At 37.5% G+C, this 21,093-nt stretch overlaps 1 protein-coding gene and 1 long non-coding RNA gene across 2 annotated transcripts in view; one reads left to right on the top strand and one right to left on the bottom strand.

Annotated features, from left to right (window-relative positions):
- The window catches only part of THEMIS (thymocyte selection associated), a 182,785-nt gene that overhangs the window by 122,909 nt on the left and 38,783 nt on the right, over positions 1–21,093 (top strand). The gene's annotated exons all lie outside the window — the stretch shown is intronic.
- LOC140637249 (uncharacterized) lies at positions 96–20,232 on the bottom strand. The gene is made up of 3 exons (XR_012034482.1): positions 20,024–20,232; positions 10,445–10,512; positions 96–2,583 (listed from the first exon to the last, which is right to left on the bottom strand). It is a non-coding gene; the product is annotated as an uncharacterized lncRNA (long non-coding RNA).

Genomic DNA, 21,093 nt, shown 5'->3' with positions numbered 1-21,093 from the left:
GAGCACGAACTCTAATGATTTACCCAACTTAATGGGATGCTTAAAAATATTAGTTTTATTTCAGTCTATTTCCTTATTAAACCTTTCATTTGAAGCGTAGCTTTAAGAAATTGAACGATTCTTCTGAATATAATTAATGTTTCCGTCTCCTTCCAGAGCCACGAGTTGACTAAAATTCAGCGAGAGAGCCACTTAGGAAAGTCAGGAGAGTGAATTGGAAATGAGTTGTCTTCTGATGTTGTATTTGAAACACTAATATTTGCATTTTAGACTGAGCTCAACTTTGTGTTGTTATTTAGGGAGAAAAGACTCTTCAGGGTTGGCTATGTGATAGGCAAGCAAGATTGATTATGTGCCATAGGCAGGTAAGACCAGGACTGCCAACGGGATTAGAAGCTGCTAGAAGAAAGCAGAGCAAAGAGGATGAATACAACGTGATACGCTTGCATTCAGCATTGAGCTACATTCAGGTAACTTTGTAGAAATGATGAACAACTCGGGAACTTTTGTTTAGAAACATTTTAATAATTTTGAAACTCTTCAATTTCTGGTCGGAATAATTGTCTGAAAACATAAATAATTCAGCTCATCATTGTATTGTGATTTTAATATCTTGAATTTAAAAAATATAATTAAGACTGTTTGGAGATCTCTTTTACACTTTGCTTTTATTCTTCTACAAGAGAGAGCTCCCTTGTCTTTTTCTTTTTGGAGGAAAAGGCATACGTATTTTAAAAGGAAGTGGTAATTAGCGTCCCTAGTCTATTGTTTTCATTGGAAAGTATGGTTTCTTTTTAGGTAAGCCAACTCTCCCTTCAGACTACAAAACTGATGATGAAGCAAAAACTATCACACTTTGAAGTCAGAAGGAACAGCTTGCTGGGTTGACAGAGGCAAGTGGAGGGAAATGTGCCTGGAGTTGTTAACGAATCCAGAAACACAGCATGGCATTTAAGTTAGTTAGAAGGGATGGGAAATGAATCCCTGGAATACAAATAATGTTCGTTAACATTTATTTTGCTCTGCAAGTGTAATTCTCTAATTAAATGAAAGAAACATCATATTCTACCAATTTATAATCTGCATGAATGGAAAAATCATTAAATACCTAGGCTTAGAACTAAACAGAGTGAATTGTGTGTTTGTGTGCAGTTGTGTGCTACAGGGCAGAGAGATGGTAGGAGGACAGGGGAAGATGTACTTTCAAATATTTGGAGGCTCTATCATAAGCCATTAATAAAGAACTCATCAGTTGTGATATTGGAGCTGTTGAACATATTTTTTTGCATTTTTACTTACCTGAGGGAGGGAATTCTCTTATTTCTAGAAGTAGAATAGAAAAGAGGCTAAATATGGGTCTAATAACCAACTATTTTACCAAGAATATCAGTAAACATTTTTTAAAACAAAGATTTCCAAAAATTGATTCACAGTTCATGCTGCATTCAATAAATCTGTTGTTTGTTGCTTCAAACAAACAGAAAAGCTACATGGGATGTGTGAAATTCACTTAGGGGATTCCTGGTGGGCATCACAAAGACAGAAGCAATCATTACAAGGGCTAAATTAGAAATGTAATGAGCTCATTGGATGATGATCAAGACTTTATTGGAATTCTCATATGAAGTTGCCATGGACCGAGAAAATTAAACCGTGATTTCAGATATGTCCCACAAATTGAAAGTCACGTGGGCAGGTGCTCCAAATTTTGGGTGCTAAATTTTGGTCTGTGTGCTTCTACATTAGCCCCTCAATAAAACCTTGCTCTAGACTGCATACGTAAGGATGCTTAAATAAGGATTTAAGAATAACGACAGATGTTTTCCAAGGAATGCTGCAGTGGTCAACTAGCATCCAAATACACCCCAATACAATCCAGTTTCAATTAAATCACTTGAGCAATCCTTTACATTTGCGTTACAAAATTCTTTTCATTATTTTGCAATCTTCGTGCACAATAACATGGAATAATTTGTAATTCACCACAACTGAAATTGAATCTCATGTTCTAAAGGGAGGTGCTAAAGTTAACTTCCCCATCCATTTTTTTTTTTTTTCTAGCTGGCAATCTATGTGAACTTGGGCTTTATTGTTCTCTCTTCATCATCTTCTAAACACTTACACTTGTGACATACTGGAAACTTTGCTGCTTTGTGAAATATTTCCCAGAAAGTAACTGGATGATAATGTTGCCGAGCAGTATAGAGAGCTAAGAAAGTAATCATTATCTCTCAAATAGCTTTCTCCATGATTTTGGCCTTGTTTGTAGAACTGTTATGAGTCTGAAGGGATCCACTTATATATATATTTTTTCATTCTGCGTTATTGCATTGTTAAGGAAGAAATTATGTGCTATAATAGCACTCTTGACTTTGAGAGTTCTTGAACGTCTCAGGGGGTATCCCTTGAGAGTGCACAGGTCTCCTCTAACAGGATTAGATTTCTGAGATACTTGTAGTTTATATGAAGCTTTAAAATTCACAGGTAATGAGGTTTTGCTGGTGGTGGCCTGTACAGAGGAGATGTCAGGACAAAACGAAGAATGAAGTCCGACTGCAGTTGGGGGGGTCTGATCTTGTGATACTGTAGAAGAGAGAGAGCAAAACAAACAGTAACATTTATATGAACCTCTTCAGGAAAAGCAGGATTGGAACTTCCGGAAATTTTAAATAAGAAGTGAGAACATAAAGGTCCTCAAAATGGAATGGGAGAATGCCAAGAGTAAGACAAATGTGCAGTCTGTTACTGAATGCACGATGACCCACGGGTCTTAAAAAGTCGAGGTGCAGATCAGGGAAGGTGTCCATGGACTAGCCCCCCCAGTCCTGCGATGAGGCTATGATCTCTCTCTATATATACCTACCAATTAGCTTCCTTTGTATTTTAATCTCATTAATCACAGGGTCCTCTGCATACACGCATGTCATAACCACCTTTACTTTTTAATGTTTTAACATTTCTTTACTATTAATTCTACCAGAAAACAAAAGGAAAACTACTGAAATATAAGAGCCCCAAGTTTGCAGACTGTAATGAAACACAAAAGAAAGACAAACTGATTTTTGGCAGATGACCATGGAAAAATACACAGCAAATGCCTTTGGTCCTGATTTCATCTCTACCTCATTCATAGTAGTTTTATGAGTATTAAATGGGACAAATTACGTACTATGTCAGGTACTTAGTAAGTACTCAGTAAACGTTGTCAATAATTAAGGCCTCTATCAACCAATCTTGGGATACAGATTATGGTGCACACGTGTTCCTGTGTCTTTCTAGACTGGTGATAGATAACTTTGTGCTCTCTTTTATCTCTTTCTTAATTAAATTTAAGTTGAGCCAGCTTTTAGGAATGTATAATATTGCTCTAGCATGTCTCCTCTGAGAATTATCTATCCAATAGCGCTGTAATGTACACCACAAATGTTAATCATACATGCAATTTTAAGTTTCCTAGTAACCATATCAAAAAAAGGACAAAAAAAGAACAGATGAAATTAATTTGGTTTATATACTTTAGTCTGTTACTTACAAAATATTAATGATTTCATTGTTTTATATGTAGTTAGTATAAAATTACTAATGTGATCATTTATATTTTTAAGTTAAATTTTTTTTAATTTAAAAAAATGTAGCATGTGTCTTACACTTACACACATATCTGTTCAGACTGGCATTCAAGCATTCAATAGCCACATGCAACTAGTAGTTACATGTTGGATAATGCAGATCTATAGAAAGAAAGAAATTACTAAGCTAAAGGAAGAAATCTCTAATTCTGTAACCCTCATCCTAACCCTTACCCTAGTCCTTTAATATGCATTTAGCTTCCCTATATAAATTCATACTTTAATATATAAAATTATTATTTATAATTTATTATGAATAAATATAATATAATGTAAATAAGCATATCATAATTTATTGTTTATAAGCATTTATAATTTAACATGTAAATTTATTATTTATATGTTAAACTCCTTTTTTAGTTTAGGAAATTTCTAAATTCTGAAAATATAACCAATTTCTGTATGTGACACATAGATATTTTAAAAGGGAATATCTAATATGATTTCAATCCTTCAGTATATTTCTTTTGAGACTTCCTGGCATCCCTAGCATTGAATTCTTTTATTAGGTATTTTATAAGTCCTTAAAACATGCATAGAACTGCACCAACTACCTAAGTATCCACTTTAAAGAACACAATTTAGTTTAAAAGTTCTTATAAACTTTTATTATAATTCTGATGTTACTTAATAAAAGAGCCAGTTTCTTTTTCCATGAAATGATCTAATAATTCTTTCTTTCTTACATAAATGATCTTGTCCATTCTTTCTTCTTTATACTCTAAGCTTCTTGTATCAAGTCACATAATTATTTATATATTTGCTTTCTTATAGAAGATATTTATTTTGTTGAGTTTTAACATTACACATTAAGTGACTTTTTATCATGCTGTCTTAGGAAACATAACATCCTTTTTTTTTTTTTTCATTCAGTATCTACTAAATGCCTACTAGGCATCTGGGCTATTTATTTATTGGACTGGTATATATTTATAATATACCTTTATTCTGAGGTAGTTTCTTTCATTATCACATAGTGCTTTTGTAAATTTTTTTACCAATAAAAGCTATGTTTCTCTAGAAAATTAATTTATTTTTATTTTATGATTAATATGAATGTAAGGATTTATTATATATCCCTTTTGGTATACTAGAAACTTTAGAATCCATTTTACAATCCAACTCTATCAATTGTAAAGGATCTATGATTCGCTATTTATATACTCTTTCTTTTTTGACTATACCTTATGTTTCTTGTATTCTCAAGTCTTCATTTTTTTGTATTCCAGTGGTTTTATATATAATTGTTGTATATATGTATATATATATGATTTAAATATCTTTTGTAATGAAGCTGTATAAAGATATATGTATAGATACATATATGTGTATGTATATACATATACTTATTGTGTTGTATCTATATCTGTATCTATATGAATATACATACACATATATATTATTTTGACAATAATATATTTCCTGCCCTTCTCTATCAGATCCTTCTCTGCTAGGTTATTTCTGAAGGAAGATAATATTCTCAGCACCACTCATATCAGACTTGTCCAAATGTCTTGACTTGGCTGATGAAACGTGACATAGGTGACAAACGCCGCTTCCTAGCAAAAGCTTTAAGAGCCTGTTCTTGGTTCCACCATTGTTTTCTTCTCTCTGACAAGAAATTGATAATTTCTTGATAGTAGCCACTCCTTTAGCTTGGTTCTAGAGCCTAGTTATACCTGAATCCTGAGAAGCAGTAGTAAGAAACAAGTCTTATTGTTGTAAACTCCTAAGAATTGGTGGTTGTTGATATCACAGCTAACTAATTTGAGCAAATACAGTTGATACTAATATATATACATACATGCATTTAAGTGTGTATACATGTGTATGTATGTATATATGTGTAAATCTATGTGATGAGTACATTGATGTCCCTTTAAATATAAAGTACCTAAACACTGGTGCTTTTAGAGATTGTCACATTTTTAGTACATTTTTGTCTTTTCAAGAATAAATGTATATATATTATCAAAGGCTTAGATATATCAGTAACTCTGACAATAATTGTAGAACCTAATAACATATCACACCATATATCATGGCTTACATAGCCACTAGCCATGTGAGACTATTTAAATTTAAATTAGCTAAAACTAAAAATACAGTCCCTTAGTTCAAACAGTCACCTGTTAAGAACTCAATAGCCATATGGAGCCAGTGGCTAATGTAGTAAATAGCACAGATATATAGCATTTCTATCATCCCAGAAAGTTCCATTAGAAAGCTCTAACATTTAATAGAAGAATTTTTTTTTTACTTGCAGTACAGATTATTTTGATTTGCTGCTTTTCCTTTCTAATATAAGGTGGTAATTACTTTTTAAATTATGGAACTATTTCATTATTATTATTGCACAACAATCACAAGTTGGCAGGAACATTCTAATAAGGAAATGTCTGAGTTGAAAAGTCATTGTAACTACTCAGCCATCAGGAAAGATGAATACCCATCATTTGCTTCAACGTGGATGGGACTGGAGGATATGATGCTGAGTGAAATGAGTCAATCGGAGAAGGACAATCATCATATGGTCTCACTCATATAGGGAGTATAAGAAATAGTGAAAGGAAAAAAAAAGAAATAGTGAAAGGAATTATAGGGTAAAGGAGGGGAACTGAGTGGGAAAAATTAGAGAGGGAGACAAACCATGAGAGACTCCTAACTCTGGGAAACAAACACAGGGTTGCAGAAGGGGAGGTGGGCGAGGGGATGGGGTGACTGGGTGACAGGCACTGAGGAGGGCATGTGATGGGATGAGCACTGGGTGTTATACTGTATGTTGGCAAATTGAATTTAAATTTAAAAAAATAAAATTTTTAAACATGACCAAAAAAAAAAAAAAGAGAAAAGTCACTATATATTGTCCACTTAACAGAAAAAAAAGTCCCAAGACTAATTGTGGCAGCATTTCCTGCTGGGATATAAATAACTGGACGGCAGAGCACACACATTTTGGGTTCAAAGTGACATCACTGCTTCCTCATAAAGGCTAAACAATGAACCACTCTGATGAAACTCACTTTCGGAATAAATTCGACTAGCATATTAAAACACTAGAAAATACACTAATTCTAGGCCTTATTTCTTCAGCTAAATAAAGTAGCTATAATATTAGTAAATAACTAATAATTAGTGAAAAATACTAGAGGATGCATTTGAGTGACAGAGTCAGAGGAAAAAGCCAAAAGCTTCATTTAAAAAATGCCTGAATGCTTTCTGAAATGTTTTGTATGTTGATCATTTTGGCCTCTTTATTTTTATCATCTTGTAAAAAGTAGTCATTAGAAGCAGTGGGCATACAACCATCTTGAATAACATTGAACTTGGTCATGGAAACATTCTGTTAGAGAATGTCATAAAGGGTTTTCATCTTTTGTGCTTTTGCAAAAGTGAAATTGATTGTAATAACCTTAGGTATAGTAAAAGTTGTCCATGATAGTATAGTTGCCTTTGTGACATTGATCTACGAGTTAATGAGATGTGTACGTGCTACCTTTATAACCTGGCAGCTGCTCTGTACAATTGTTCTGGTAGAAATCATACAAATGTCTACCTTTTGCATATTGATTGTTTTACATTTAGATATTGCGAAAGCTAACTTAAACAGCTTTTTTTTTTAATTTTTATTTATTTATGATAGTCACACACAGAGAGAGAGAGAGAGGCAGAGACATAGGCAGAAGGAGAAGCAGGCTCCATGCACCGGGAGCCCGACGTGGGATTCGGTCCCGGGTCTCCAGGATCGAGCCCTGGGCCAAAGACAGGTGCTAAAACGCTGTGCCACCCAGGGATCCCAACAGTTAGCTTTTTTAAAAAAGAAAATGATGATGGAACTTTCTTTTTTTAAAAAAAGGGGATGATTTAAGGACACACCTTTGTTACCTACCATGAGTCCTTTTTTGTACTTGGATGAGGTAGTGTTGAAATTTGATTGCTAAAGCATCACATGTAAGATGAGAATATTGCTTATTTCCTGCTATTACTTTGTGAATGTTTGCCCAACCCACAATTTAAAGTTATAGTACATTGACACTAAAGGTAAAAACCAAAACAAAACAAACAAAACATCAACAACAAAAAAAAGCCTTTAAAAATGGTATCTTGTTATGCTCTATGGTTTCTTCCAACATTCTGTAGGATGATGGAAAAAATGTATATTTTGAATCAAAACATGAATGTTGAACATTGTATTGGAAACCTCATAATTCTTGCTCATTGACATCTCCATTGGTTTCTCAGTATAAATCCAAAATTTGCTTAGACTGAGAAGCCAAACGAATCAGTTCCTTATAACATTTAATTTGCAAAGTATGTAGGTCTTTTTTTACTAAGGGAGCGATTGCCCATCATGTGCTATGGCTCAAATTGTGTTGTCTGAGTCTAATTGGTAATGATAATGCTAATGCCAGATATAATTTTGGAGTATTATGTGTTCCTGGAAGAAATGTTCTATAGATGTTGGCAGTTATCAAGGAAAGATGCCTTCCGTACCAGAAACTAGAATTTTTTTTTTAAGGAGATCTTTTGAAAAGAACAGATGTGATAGAGTTTTAAGATAATCATTAGCCTGATTTCTTAGGAAGATTCTCCAATGGGTTGCAATAATTTCTGGAAACATGACCCTACATACATATTCAATTATGAAAATATGAATATTCCCTAAATTGTCAATAGATAACTTATAAAGAATTCACTAATTTGAACAGTTTTTACCATTCACCATTCTTTCCTCATCTGTTCTCATAGTCTCTAGTGCCGTTCTTCCCAGACCCCTAAACCTGCACCCCAAATACCAAAGCCCAGAATACATTGCTGTTTTTCTTCTTCTTCATACAACCTCAACCTGCTCTTTTTTCATACCTTTGTCTCAAGTTCCAGGGTTATTTCATGATTAAGTTAAGGCAATTTCCCTAACAACGATTATTGGTCTAGAGTTGGGCAGGCACCTGATCCAAGGTTGCCCAGTGAGACTGAAGGGAGGACATTATATGCCTTAGTTGAGGGAGAGGTTTCTCCATCTTCTGTGGATGTGAACTAAGAAGCATCTCATTGAGTTTCTGCTGGTAGCTATATTCTAGCCATGGAGGAGATGGCTGATGGACACAGTTGACATGCTAAAAATGACAGAGTGGGGAGACTGTTATAATCTGGATTCATGACAGCGTCATTGGACCACAGCATCGTGCCTCAACTTTATACACATTTCAGCATAAGAATGACATATTAAATATAAGTTTAAAAAATATTATTGATACTAAAGTTCAATTACATTAAAGCAACTGTTGTGAAGAAGTCCTAAAGCCTAAGCATAGGCTTGAGAATGCTTTTTTTTTTTTATTTTTTTATTTATGATAGTCACAGAGAGAGAGAGAGAGAGAAGCAGAGACATAGGCAGAGGGAGAAGCAGGCTCCATGCACTGGGAGCCTGATGTGGGATTCGATCCCGGGTCTCCAGGATCGTGCCCTGGGCCAAAGGCAGGCGCCAAACCGCTGCGCCACCCAGGGATCCCTTGAGAATGCTTTTAAGGAAAAATTCTCCGAATCACTTTACTCAAATGTGGAAATACAATCCCTTCACAGGTTGGGGACTGCTTGTTTTATAAAGCATTTAATTTGTAAAGCATTTAAGTAATCAAAAATTTGTAAAGCATTTAAATAATGTGAAATAAATATTAAGCAGCTTCTTTATATTTTAACTTTTGCATAAATTTTAACCATTAACTTAAGTTCTTACGAGTAATTATCCAGTCAGTCTTAGAATGAACAAACTTTTCCCTCCTTCAATCAGATAAAAAGTCTAGTTTGGCCATGTCTTGTGCCACCGTTTAGAAATCCACATCCAGACAGGGTGTTGGAAGAACAGCTCTTATATTAATAATGCTTTGGCATCCTGGTTTAGAATTTGTGATCAGGCATCCACGAAATTATGTCTATAATTAGTCAGTTGTTTCATGTTTTCCTTTTCACGTTAACAGTACAAAATACTGTATGCGGTGTATATAAACATCGATGAACAGAATTAGTGCTTGAAATGCATATATGAAGGGATACTGTTCATGTAGGCCAACGATTTGACAAAAATTGTATTCCTGACTCAAAATAATGATATATAAACTATAACATGTCCTTGTTTTCTCCCACTTAAGGAGGAAAAAATCAACTGCAGGTGATAAGAATATGCTATTAGTTGGGAAAAGACATCTGTAATTTTTCCTCTTCCTTGTGAGGACAGCTTTCTTATCACAACCCAGGTCCAATAAAGTTTGTTGGGTGAGACCTAGACAGACCTATGGTAACACCCTTTAATAACAAGGATTATAATGAGGACACTGACGCTTTGTTTATGCAGAACATTTCTGATCAGTGTTTTCCAGTGCCCTAGGCAACAGTGTCCTCATTTTATAAAGAAACGAACACAGGTTAGAAATGGCTTTTTATTAGTGGCCCAGAAAATATCAAGCAAAGTGCTTTTTTATTAATACCTTGATCTACTCAAAATTCCAAATTCATCTCTATATTCTGTAAAACTCATGACATGGTATTACTGTGGTCAGTGGAGCTGGCCGCAATTCTCCATGATGTATGATGCTCTAATAAACTTCCAGTTCAGCTACATGTGCAAGGGAGGAGGCCTATTTTATGGCTTAAACCTCATCTTCAATCTAGTAAGGTCCAGGAACATTTAACCCTGTGGCCTGGTAATGCTTTGTCCGGGCCTTACAAAATATGACTACTTAATTGGAGTCTTAACCTCTTTTCACAAATTCTCTAAAAAGTCTCTGGTCCTATCACAGCATCTATCACAGACTCACCTGTAGGTTTCTTGCTACATTAGAGACACCACTTCCCAGGAAGGCAAATGGAACATGCGGCAAAAATCCTAAGAGAGAAATGAAAATGTGATAAAGCCATTTTGTGAATATGAATCATTCTTTTCTGTTTCAGATCTTCTTTCAAAATAAGCTGCTGAGACACAATGCTTCATATCTAGTTTGGTGAAGACTTTTCTTCCCCCATTAACTTAACACAGAGAACATCAATCCTGGGGTTTGAATAAATATCAAACTCAGTTGCTTGGTTTACAATCACCATATATTTTTAGGCTCTTGTCACATTTGAACAAGAGAGACTAGAGAAGTTACCCACCCTGTGCGGGGCATAGACTGAATAATTATATGCTTTTCCAGATAAAGGAAGAATAGGTTTCACACTGTAGTGAGCTCTAGAGTCAACGCATAATATCCTCAGAGCTGGATCAGGTTTTACACATGAGGAAATTTTTGCCAATGGCAATATTCTGACACATGCAATATTTATAGAGGCCATGCTCAACGAATCATGGGATTTTAAACTCAGCGAAACTTTGGAGTCCATCATATCCTACACCTTCGTATACAGATATGCTCTTAGCTCCTGATACCTTGTCTAGCCTGGAATCAATAAGAAATTAGAACCGGAACTGAGAATGGACTTTTAATTTCCTGGCTTTCAGTCCAAGGCTGCTTTTCACTATGAAATAATTCAAGTGCGAATCTCAAATTTTAACCTACGTACCATATATCATAATTGGTTAACATGAAAACTAAGTATCTGAGAAATTGTGACTTTCCCAAGGTTATGTAGTCGTAGTAACAGAATTGAGATTGAGATCCTTGTTTCCTTTTTATATTCAGGTATAACTGACAGAAACATTATATTATTTTCAGATGCACAGTACAATGATTTGATATTTGTGTGTATTGTCACCCGATCATGACAGTAAGTCTAGTTAACATCCATCACTATACATAGTCACACATTTTTTTCTTGTGATGAAGACCTACTGTCCTAGCAACTTTCTTTTTTTTTTTAATTGAAGTTCGATTTGCCAAAATATAGTATAACACCCAGTGCTCATCCTGTCAAGTGCCCCCCTCAGTATGCCCAGTCACCCCATCCCCCCACCCACCTCCCCTTCCGCAACCCTTTGTTCATTTCCCAGAGTCAGGAGTCTCTCATGGTCTCCCTCTCTAATCTTTCCCACCCAGTTCCCCTCCTTTCCCTTATAATTTCTTTCACTATTTCTTATATTCCCTGTATGAGTGAGACCATATGATGATCGTCCTTCTCTGATTGACTTACTTCACTCAGCATAATATCCTAGCAACTTTCAAATAAGCAACACAGAACTATCATAGTCATGGATTTTATTGCTGGAAGTTTGCACACTTTGACTCCCTTCACCCATTGCACCACTCCCAACCCCCATGCTGGCAACCACCAGTTTGTTCTCTGTATCTATGAGCTTAGTACTGATTTTTTTTTTTTTTTTGGATTCCACATATATGAGAAAAATATTTTTAAAGAGGGATAAGCCAACATGAACATAAGCTTGCCTATCAATCACTACTTAGTTAATCACCTTAATAATTTTGATAAATCTTCTTTCAGCTTCTTTCTTCCCTGCTCAGTCTGATTTGTAATCAGCTCTTTTCAATTAATTTAATATCAAGCCAACATTTTCCATGTATAGTATTATGTTTTAGGGATCTATAGTAATTTACATAATCAGCCTTGTATTGTTGGTCATTAATTATTTCCCATGTTTTTAGTCTTGAAGACAATATTTTAATAAGCAGTGTATTTTGTTAAATCCTTAAGCACATCTTTGCTTTATTACCTAGTATCAATGACTAGAAATGGCATTTCTAGATCGTATTCCCAAATTTGTGGCTGAATAATCTCTATCAGTTGAATTAAATTTTAAAGATGCTATTAATGAAATACTCGTTGTACATCTGTTTTGTGCAAAGCACTGTTATAGAAGCCTTCAGAATATAATGGAGAGTAAGGCTATGTGGCCAATGGCTAATTGTTTTCTAGTTGTTCTTCTGTACGTCTTCCTCAGTAATCTAGAATCCCTGGTTTTTAGGATATGGCTGCCAGTTTAAACACTATATTTCCCAGCTTTTCCTAGCATCTACATTGGTTATGTGACAAAGGTATGACCAGCCAGATATAAGCACGAAATGATACCATAAACGCCAAGAAGTGTCCCTACAATGGAGGATGGAGGGCTGGTCACTGGGATGACGGTGACATCTGAGAGCTTCAGCAGTGATCATGGCCTTGAGGAGGAAGCAAGAGTTTGAGTGTGTTAGATGTGGGAGAAGGAGAGGGAGGAGGAAAGAGAGAGATGCCTGCGAGCCTGATCCTGGTCAGTTCACACCAACCCTGGACAGTGTACCTCTGTTATATTTTGCTGTGGAAAAGAAATACAATCTCTCCATTGAGCTACTAATATTTTCGGTTTTCTCACACATGTAGCCCAACCTAGTAGCTTTTGATAGAATATTACCTGCTGGAAATAAAAGAGGGTAAGAGGATAACTTGGGAAGAAATAGCTGGATAGAAATAGCTGGATAGAGACCGAGAGAGCTTGGAGAAATAGCTGGATAGAGACCGAATTTGAAACAAACAGCTTCAATGTTCTATGTTTGGGTGTTACCTTTAGGGATTTTATACTTTCAGATCTTATTCTAGTAGTATGAACAATCTTTGACCATTCTACCCATATACAATGTATGCCCATATACATTCCACCCATATTCTTCTATATACAAATACAGAAGAATTGATGTACACAATCAGTTAAGCACTTTTAACTTTAAGGAACATAGTTAAATATGTTGAATCAGAATTGGGACCCAAATCCAAATAATAGGGTAAATGACTAATCTATTATGTTCACATCAACGGGTCGGCACATATAATTTGATACTGTAATGCAAATGCATTCTGTAATATGCCTGTACTGTTATTTGCTTTTTTCCATATGAATTATATAGCACGAAGATATTTATAAGTATTATAGATCTTCTTGTTAAATGGCTTTGAATATCTACCTTATAGATTCACTACAGTTTCCCTAGTTATTTCTGCATTACTTGGGATTTTAATTGCCTTTTGAATGATTATTTTCAATTTTTCTGTATAAAACATTTTATGTTTAAGGTTAGTTACTGAAGCATATTTCCCACAAGTAGAATTATCAGTCAAGGGGTATAGTAATATTTAAAGGCCTTAATACATATTTACAAATTGCTTTTCATAAAGGTTTGGGAATAACTTAAGTTCTCCCAAGCTAGAATATGTTAAGAGTGTTGTTTTGGTCACTTTGGCTGATTTCTTTGTGAAGTTTTTTTTTTTTTTTTTTGGAACTCGGTAATTTTTTTTTTTTTTTTTTTTTTTTTTTTTTACTATTTGAATTTTTTTTTTATTTTTTTATTTTTTTTTATTTTTTTTTTATTGGTGTTCAATTTACTAACATACAGAATAACACCCAGTGCCCGTCACCCATTCACTCCCACCCCCCGCCCTCCTCCCCTTCTACCACCCATAGTTCGTTTCCCAGAGTTAGCAGTCTTTACGTTCTGTCTCCCTTTCTGATATTTCCCACACATTTCTTCCCCCTTCCCTTATTTTCCCTTTCACTATTATTTATATTCCCCAAATGAATGAGAACATATAATGTTTGTCCTTCTCCGACTGACTTACTTCACTCAGCATAATACCCTCCAGTTCCATCCACGTTGAAGCAAATGGTGGGTATTTGTCATTTCTAATAGCTGAGTAATATTCCATTGTATACATAAACCACATCTTCTTTATCCATTCATCTTTCGTTGGACACCGAGGCTCCTTCCACAGTTTGGCTATCGTGGCCATTGCTGCTAGAAACATCGGGGTGCAGGTGTCCCGGCGTTTCATTGCATTTGTATCTTTGGGGTAAATCCCCAACAGTGCAATTGCTGGGTCGTAGGGCAGGTATATTTTTAACTGTTTGAGGAACCTCCACACAGTTTTCCAGAGTGGCTGCACCAGTTCACATTCCCACCAACAGTGTAAGAGGGTTCCCTTTTCTCCGCATCCTCTCCAACATTTGTTGTTTCCTGCCTTGTTAATTTTCCCCATTCTCACTGGTGTGAGGTGGTATCTCATTGTAGTTTTGATTTGTATTTCCCTGATGGCAAGTGATGCAGAGCATTTTCTCATATGCATGTTGGCCATGTCTATGTCTTCCTCTGTGAGATTTCTGTTCATGTCTTTTGCCCATTTCATGATCGGATTGTTTGTTTCTTTGGTGTTAAGTTTAATAAGTTCTTTATAGATCTTGGAAACTAGCCCTTTATCTGATATGTCATTTGCAAATATCTTCTCCCATTCTGTAGGTTGTCTTTGAGTTTTGTTGACTGTATCCTTTGCTGTGCAAAAGCTTCTTATCTTGATGAAGTCCCAATAGTTCATTTTTGCTTTTGTTTCTTTTGCCTTCGTGGATGTATCTTGCAAGAAGTTACTATGGCCGAGTTCAAAAAGGGTGTTGCCTGTGTTCTTCTCTAGGATTTTGATGGAATCTTGTCTCACATTTAGATCTTTCATCCATTTTGAGTTTATCTTTGTGTATGGTGAAAGAGAGTGGTCTAGTTTCATTCTTCTGCATGTGGATGTCCAATTTTCCCAGCACCATTTATTGAAGAGACTGTCTTTCTTCCAATGGATAGTCTTTCCTCCTTTATCGAATATTAGTTGCCCATAAAGTTCAGGGTCCACTTCTGGATTCTCTATTCTGTTCCACTGATCTATGTGTCTGTTTTTGTGCCAGTACCACACTGTCTTGATGACCACAGCTTTGTAGTACAACCTGAAATCTGGCATTGTGATGCCCCCAGATATGGTTTTCTTTTTTAAAATTCCCCTGGCTATTCGGGGTCTTTTCTGATTCCACACAAATCTTAAAATAATTTGTTCTAACTCTCTGAAGAAAGTCCATGGTATTTTGATAGGGATTGCATTAAACGTGTATATTGCCCTGGGTAACATTGACATTTTCACACTATTAATTCTGCCAATCCATGAGCATGGAATATTTTTCCATCTCTTTGTGTCTTCCTCAATTTCTTTCAGAAGTGTTCTATAGTTTTGAGGGTATAGATCCTTTACATCTTTGGTGAGGTTTATTCCTAGGTATCTTATGCTTTTGGGTGCAATTGTAAATGGGATTGACTCCTTAATTTCTCTTTCTTCAGTCTCATTGTTAGTGTATAGAAATGCCACTGACTTCTGGGCATTGATTTTGTATCCTGCCACGCTACCGAATTGCTGTATGAGTTCTAGCAATCTTGGGGTGGAGACTTTTGGGTTTTCTATGTAGAGTATCATGTCATCGGCGAAGAGGGAGAGTTTGACTTCTTCTTTGCCAATTTGAATGCCTTTAATGTCTTTTTGTTGTCTGATTGCTGAGGCTAGGACTTCCAGTACTATGTTGAACAGCAGTGGTGAGAGTGGACATCCCTGTCTTGTTCCTGATCTTAGGGGAAAGGCTCCCAGTGCTTCCCCATTGAGAATGATATTTGCTGTGGGCTTTTCATAGATGGCTTTTAAGATGTCGAGGAATGTTCCCTCTATCCCTACACTCTGAAGAGTTTTGATCAGGAATGGGTGCTGTATTTTGTCAAATGCTTTCTCTGCATCTAATGAGAGGATCATATGGTTCTTGGTTTTTCTCTTGCTGATATGATGAATCACATTGATTGTTTTACGGGTGTTGAACCAGCCTTGTGTCCCAGGGATAAATCCTACTTGGTCATGGTGAATAATTTTCTTAATGTACTGTTGGATCCTATTGGCCAGTATCTTGTTGAGAATTTTTGCATCCATGTTCATCAGGGATATTGGTCTGTAATTCTCCTTTTTGGCGGGGTCTTTGTCTGGTTTTGGAATTAAGGTGATGCTGGCTTCATAGAACGAATTTGGAAGTACTCCATCTCTTTCTATCTTTCCAAACAGCTTTAGGAGAATAGGTATGATTTCTTCTTTAAACGTTTGATAAAATTCTCCTGGGAAGCCATCTGGCCCTGGACTCTTGTGTCTTGGGAGGTTTTTGATGACTGCTTCAATTTCCTCCCTGGTTATTGGCCTGTTCAGGTTTTCTATTTCTTCCTGTTCCAGTTTTGGTAGTTTGTGGCTTTCCAGGAATGCGTCCATTTCTTCTAGATTGCCTAATTTATTGGCGTATAGCTCTTCATAATATGTTTTTAAAATCGTTTGTATTTCCTTGGTGTTGGTAGTGATCTCTCCTTTCTCATTCATGATTTTATTAATTTGAGTCTTCTCTCTCTTCTTTTTAATAAGGCTGGCTAATGGTTTATCTATCTTATTAATTCTTTCAAAGAACCAACTCCTGGTTCTGTTGATCTGTTCCACAGTTCTTCTGGTCTCGATTTCGTTGAGTTCTGCTCGAATCTTTATTAACTCCCTTCTTCTCTTGGGTGTAGGATCTATTTGCTGTTTTTTCTCTAGCTCCTTTATGTGTAAGGTTAGCTTTTGTATTTGAGTTCTTTCCAGTTTTTGAATGGATGCTTGTATTGCGATGTATTTCCCCCTTAGGACTGCTTTTGCTGCATCCCAAAGATTTTGAACGGTTGTATCTTCATTCTCATTAGTTTCCATGAATCTTTTTAATTCTTCCTTAATTTCTTGGTTGACCCTTTTATCTTTTAGCAGGATGGTCCTTAACCTCCATGTGTTTGAGGTCCTTCCAAACTTCTTGTTGTGATTTAGTTCTAATTTCAAGGCATTATGGTCCGAGAATATGCAGGGGACAATCCCAATCTTTTGGTATCGGTTCAGACCCGATTTGTGACCCAATATGTGGTCTATTCTGGAGAAAGTTCCATGTGCGCTTGAGAAGAATGTGTATTCGGTTGAGTTTGGATGTAAAGTTCTGTAGATATCTGTGAAATCCATCTGGTCCAGTGTATCATTTAAAGCTTTCGTTTCTTTGGAGATGTTTTGCTTAGAAGACCTATCGAGTATAGAAAGAGCTAGATTGAAGTCACCAAGTATAAGTGTATTATTATCTAAGTATTTCTTCACTTTGGTTAATAATTGATTTATATATTTGGCAGCTCCCACATTCGGAGCGTATATATTGAGGATTGTTAAGTCCTCTTGTTGAATAGATCCTTTAAGTATGATATAGTGTCCCTCTTCATCTCTCACTACAGTCTTTGGGGTAAATTTTAGTTTATCTGATATAAGGATGGCTACCCCTGCTTTCTTTTGAGGACCATTCGAATGGTAAATGGTTCTCCAACCTTTTATTTTCAGGCTGTAGGTGTCCTTCTGTCTAGAATGAGTCTCTTGTAGACAGCAAATAGATGGGTCCTGCTTTTTTATCCAGTCTGAAACCCTGCGCCTTTTGATGGGGTCATTAAGCCCGTTCACATTCAGAGTTACTATTGAGAGGTATGAGTTTAGTGTCATCATGATATCTATTCAGTCTTTGTATTTGTGGACTGTTCCACTGAACTTCTTCTTAAAGGGGAATTTTAAGAGGCCCCCTTAAAATTTCTTGCAGAGCTGGTTTGGAGGTCACATATTCTTTTAGTTGCTGCCTGTCTTGGAAGCTCTTTATCTCTCCTTCCATTTTGAATGAGAGCCTTGCTGGATAAAGTATTCTTGGTTGCATGTTCTTCTCATTTAGGACTCTGAATATATCCTGCCAGCCCTTTCTGGCCTGCCAGGTCTCTGTGGAGAGGTCTGCTGTTACCCTAATACTCCTCCCCATAAAAGTCAGGGATTTCTTGTCTCTTGCTGCTTTAAGGATCTTCTCTTTATCTTTGGAATTTGCAAGCTTCACAATTAAATGTCGAGGTGTTGAACGGTTTTTATTGATTTTAGGGGGGGATCTCTCTATTTCCTGGATCTGAATGCCTGTTTCCCTTCCCAGATTAGGAAAGTTTTCAGCTAGAATTTGTTCAAATACATATTCTGGCCCTCTGTCCCTTTCGGCGCCCTCGGGAACCCCAATTAAACGTAGGTTTTTCTTCCTCAGGCTGTCGTTTATTTCCCTTAATCTATCTTCATGGTCTTTTAATTGTTTGTCTCTTTTTTCCTCAGTTTCCCTCTTTGCTATCAACTTGTCTTCTAGGTCACTCACTCGTTCTTCCACCTCGTTAACCCTCGTCGTTAGGACTTCTAGTTTGGATTGCATCTCATTCAATTGATTTTTAATTTCTGCCTGATTAGCTCTAAATTCTGCAGTCATGAAGTCTCTTGAGTCCTTTATACTTTTTTCTAGAGCCACCAGTAGCTGTATAATAGTGCTTCTGAATTGGCTTTCTGACATTGAATTGTAATCCAGATTTTGTAACTCTGTGGGAGAGAGGACTGTTTCTGATTCTTTCTTTTGAGGTGAGGTTTTCCTTCTAGTCATTTTGCTCAGTGCAGAGTGGCCAAAAGCAAGTTGTATTGGGAAAAAGAGAAAAAGAGAGGAGAGAAAGAAGGAAAGAAAAGAGAAAGAGAAAAAAAGGGAAGAAAAAGAAAAAAAAAAACAAAAAAAAAAGGGAAGAAAAAGAGAAAGAAAAAGAAAGGAGGAAAAAAAGGGGGTGGGGGAAGGATACAAATCAAAAAGCAAAATAAAACAAAAACAAAAACAAAAACAAACAAAAAAAGAACCACCGGGGAGTATCTTCTGATTCTGTGTACTTTAAGTCCCTTGGCTTCTCCTGGAAGTTGTCAGTCTAGCTGGTGTTCTGGGGGAGGGGCCTGTTGTGCTGATTTTCAGGTGTTAGCAGTTGGGGGAGCTGCTGTGCCCCTGCCTGGTGCAGGGCTCAGTGGGGGTTGTTTACCCCGTGAGGCCGCAGGAGGAACAGCCCCAGTGGCGGGGCAGCTCTGGAGCCCTGGATTCAGCTCCGGCAGGAACTCTGTCTGCAGGGCCTGGAGGCTCCGGGGCGGGGCCGCTGATCTGCTCAGCTCGGGCAGGAGCGTCCTCGCTGTCCTGGGCCCTCCCGGCCTCTGCCTGTCCCGGGGGAGGCGGGATCCTGGGCTGTGTCCCGGCGCCCTGTGCTCCGGAGCCTGCGCTGGTGGATTCGCGCTCCCGGGCCGCGCAGCCCCCTCCGCGGAGCCGCTGCCCGAGCCCCTCCGAGCTGCTCCTGGAACCGCGCAGGCCCCTCTGCACGGAGCCTCTTCCTCTGCCCGAGCCCCTCCGAGCTGCTCCCAGGGCCGCGCAGCCCCCTCCGCGGAGCCGCCGCCCGAGCCCCCCGAGCTGCTCCGGGTCCCGCCGGGTCCCGCCGTGCGCGCTGCAGCCCTTAGGGAGCTCGGCGCACTCTCCTGGGCGCGCAGTTGCTGTTACTGTCCCAGGGAGCCGGAGGGCATCCTCGCCCTCCTGGGTCCTGCTCCCACTCCCCACGAGCCCCTTTCCGCCCGGGAAGGTCGGTGCAGCTCCTGCGTCTCCGGGACGGGGCTCTCCTGTCCTGGGGACACTCGCCCCGGCCTCAGCCCGGCTCCTCGCGGGGCCCCTCCCCCTTGGAGGCCTTTGTTCCTTTATTTCTTTTTCCCCGTCTTCCTACCTTGATAGAAGCGCGAATTCTTCTCACTGTAGCATTCCAGCTGGTCTCTCTTTAAATCTCAGGCCGAATTCATAGATTTTCAGGATAATTTGAAGGTTTTCTAGGTAGTTTGGTAGAGACAGGTGATTTGGACACCCTACTCTTCCGCCATCTTGCTCCTCCCCCTCTTTGTGAAGTTAAAGAGAGGTTTCTGTTTGAATATCTCTACAGCTCAGGAGCCATCATGATGTAAGCACCACTATGTTTTATTTCTTTGCGTTAGTCTTTCCCTCCATGCTTTTAAATTATATGTTTGATACAATATGAAGGGTCTGGGATAACATGAAGATAATAAGGGGATTTGGGGAATTGAAAGAGGGAAAATAAGCAAGAAGAGAGACTACTAAAGACAAATTTTGTTTCCACTGAAATTTCCGAAAGATCAACCCCTCTTTAACTTCCTGAGCTAAGTCCAGATGATCCCGGCAAACCCAATAAAGACATTTGCAGCTTCTGTAACTTATTGGAGGATAATTGCCTGGAGCAGGCAATGAAAAATCTATTGTTGTAGAGGTAACTCTGGTCAATGTACCTGTGTCAGATATTGGAAGGTTGGCCAATTTCAATGATGTAATAAAAGTTTTATTTTGAAATCTCAGTTACTTGCCTTTACCGTCTAGCTTTATTTTTTTCTGGGCCAAAAGCAATCTTCAAAGGGTAACATATTAGATTCTTGGAAGTAAAACTAGTGAGCTGTGGTTCTTTTACCTGAGGGTACACCTGTAGGCATAATACAGAAATGACTAAAATAATATTGAAAAACATAGACTTGCTTTTCACTCTTTATACGTTGTTTTCAATAGAATTTATTCTAAATATGAGATTTGCTTTTGTGATATATTATGTACTTGGGAAATTTGAGCTAAGATTTATGAAAGGAATTCATTGAATCATCATCTTCATCACCATGTATGTCAAGTAGCCTGGGGCACAATAAGGTAGATAGATGTCTGTAGTTTTGTTTGAATTCCGCATCTGCCCACAAAGCCAATACCATAGCAACTAAGAAGCACGAGCACATCTTTCTTTAA

The sequence above is a fragment of the Canis lupus genome, chromosome 1 (assembly GCF_048164855.1).
Source record: "Canis lupus baileyi chromosome 1, mCanLup2.hap1, whole genome shotgun sequence".
NCBI classification, from domain to species: Eukaryota; Metazoa; Chordata; class Mammalia; order Carnivora; family Canidae; genus Canis; species Canis lupus.
This window is presented reverse-complemented; position numbering and strand designations above follow the sequence as displayed.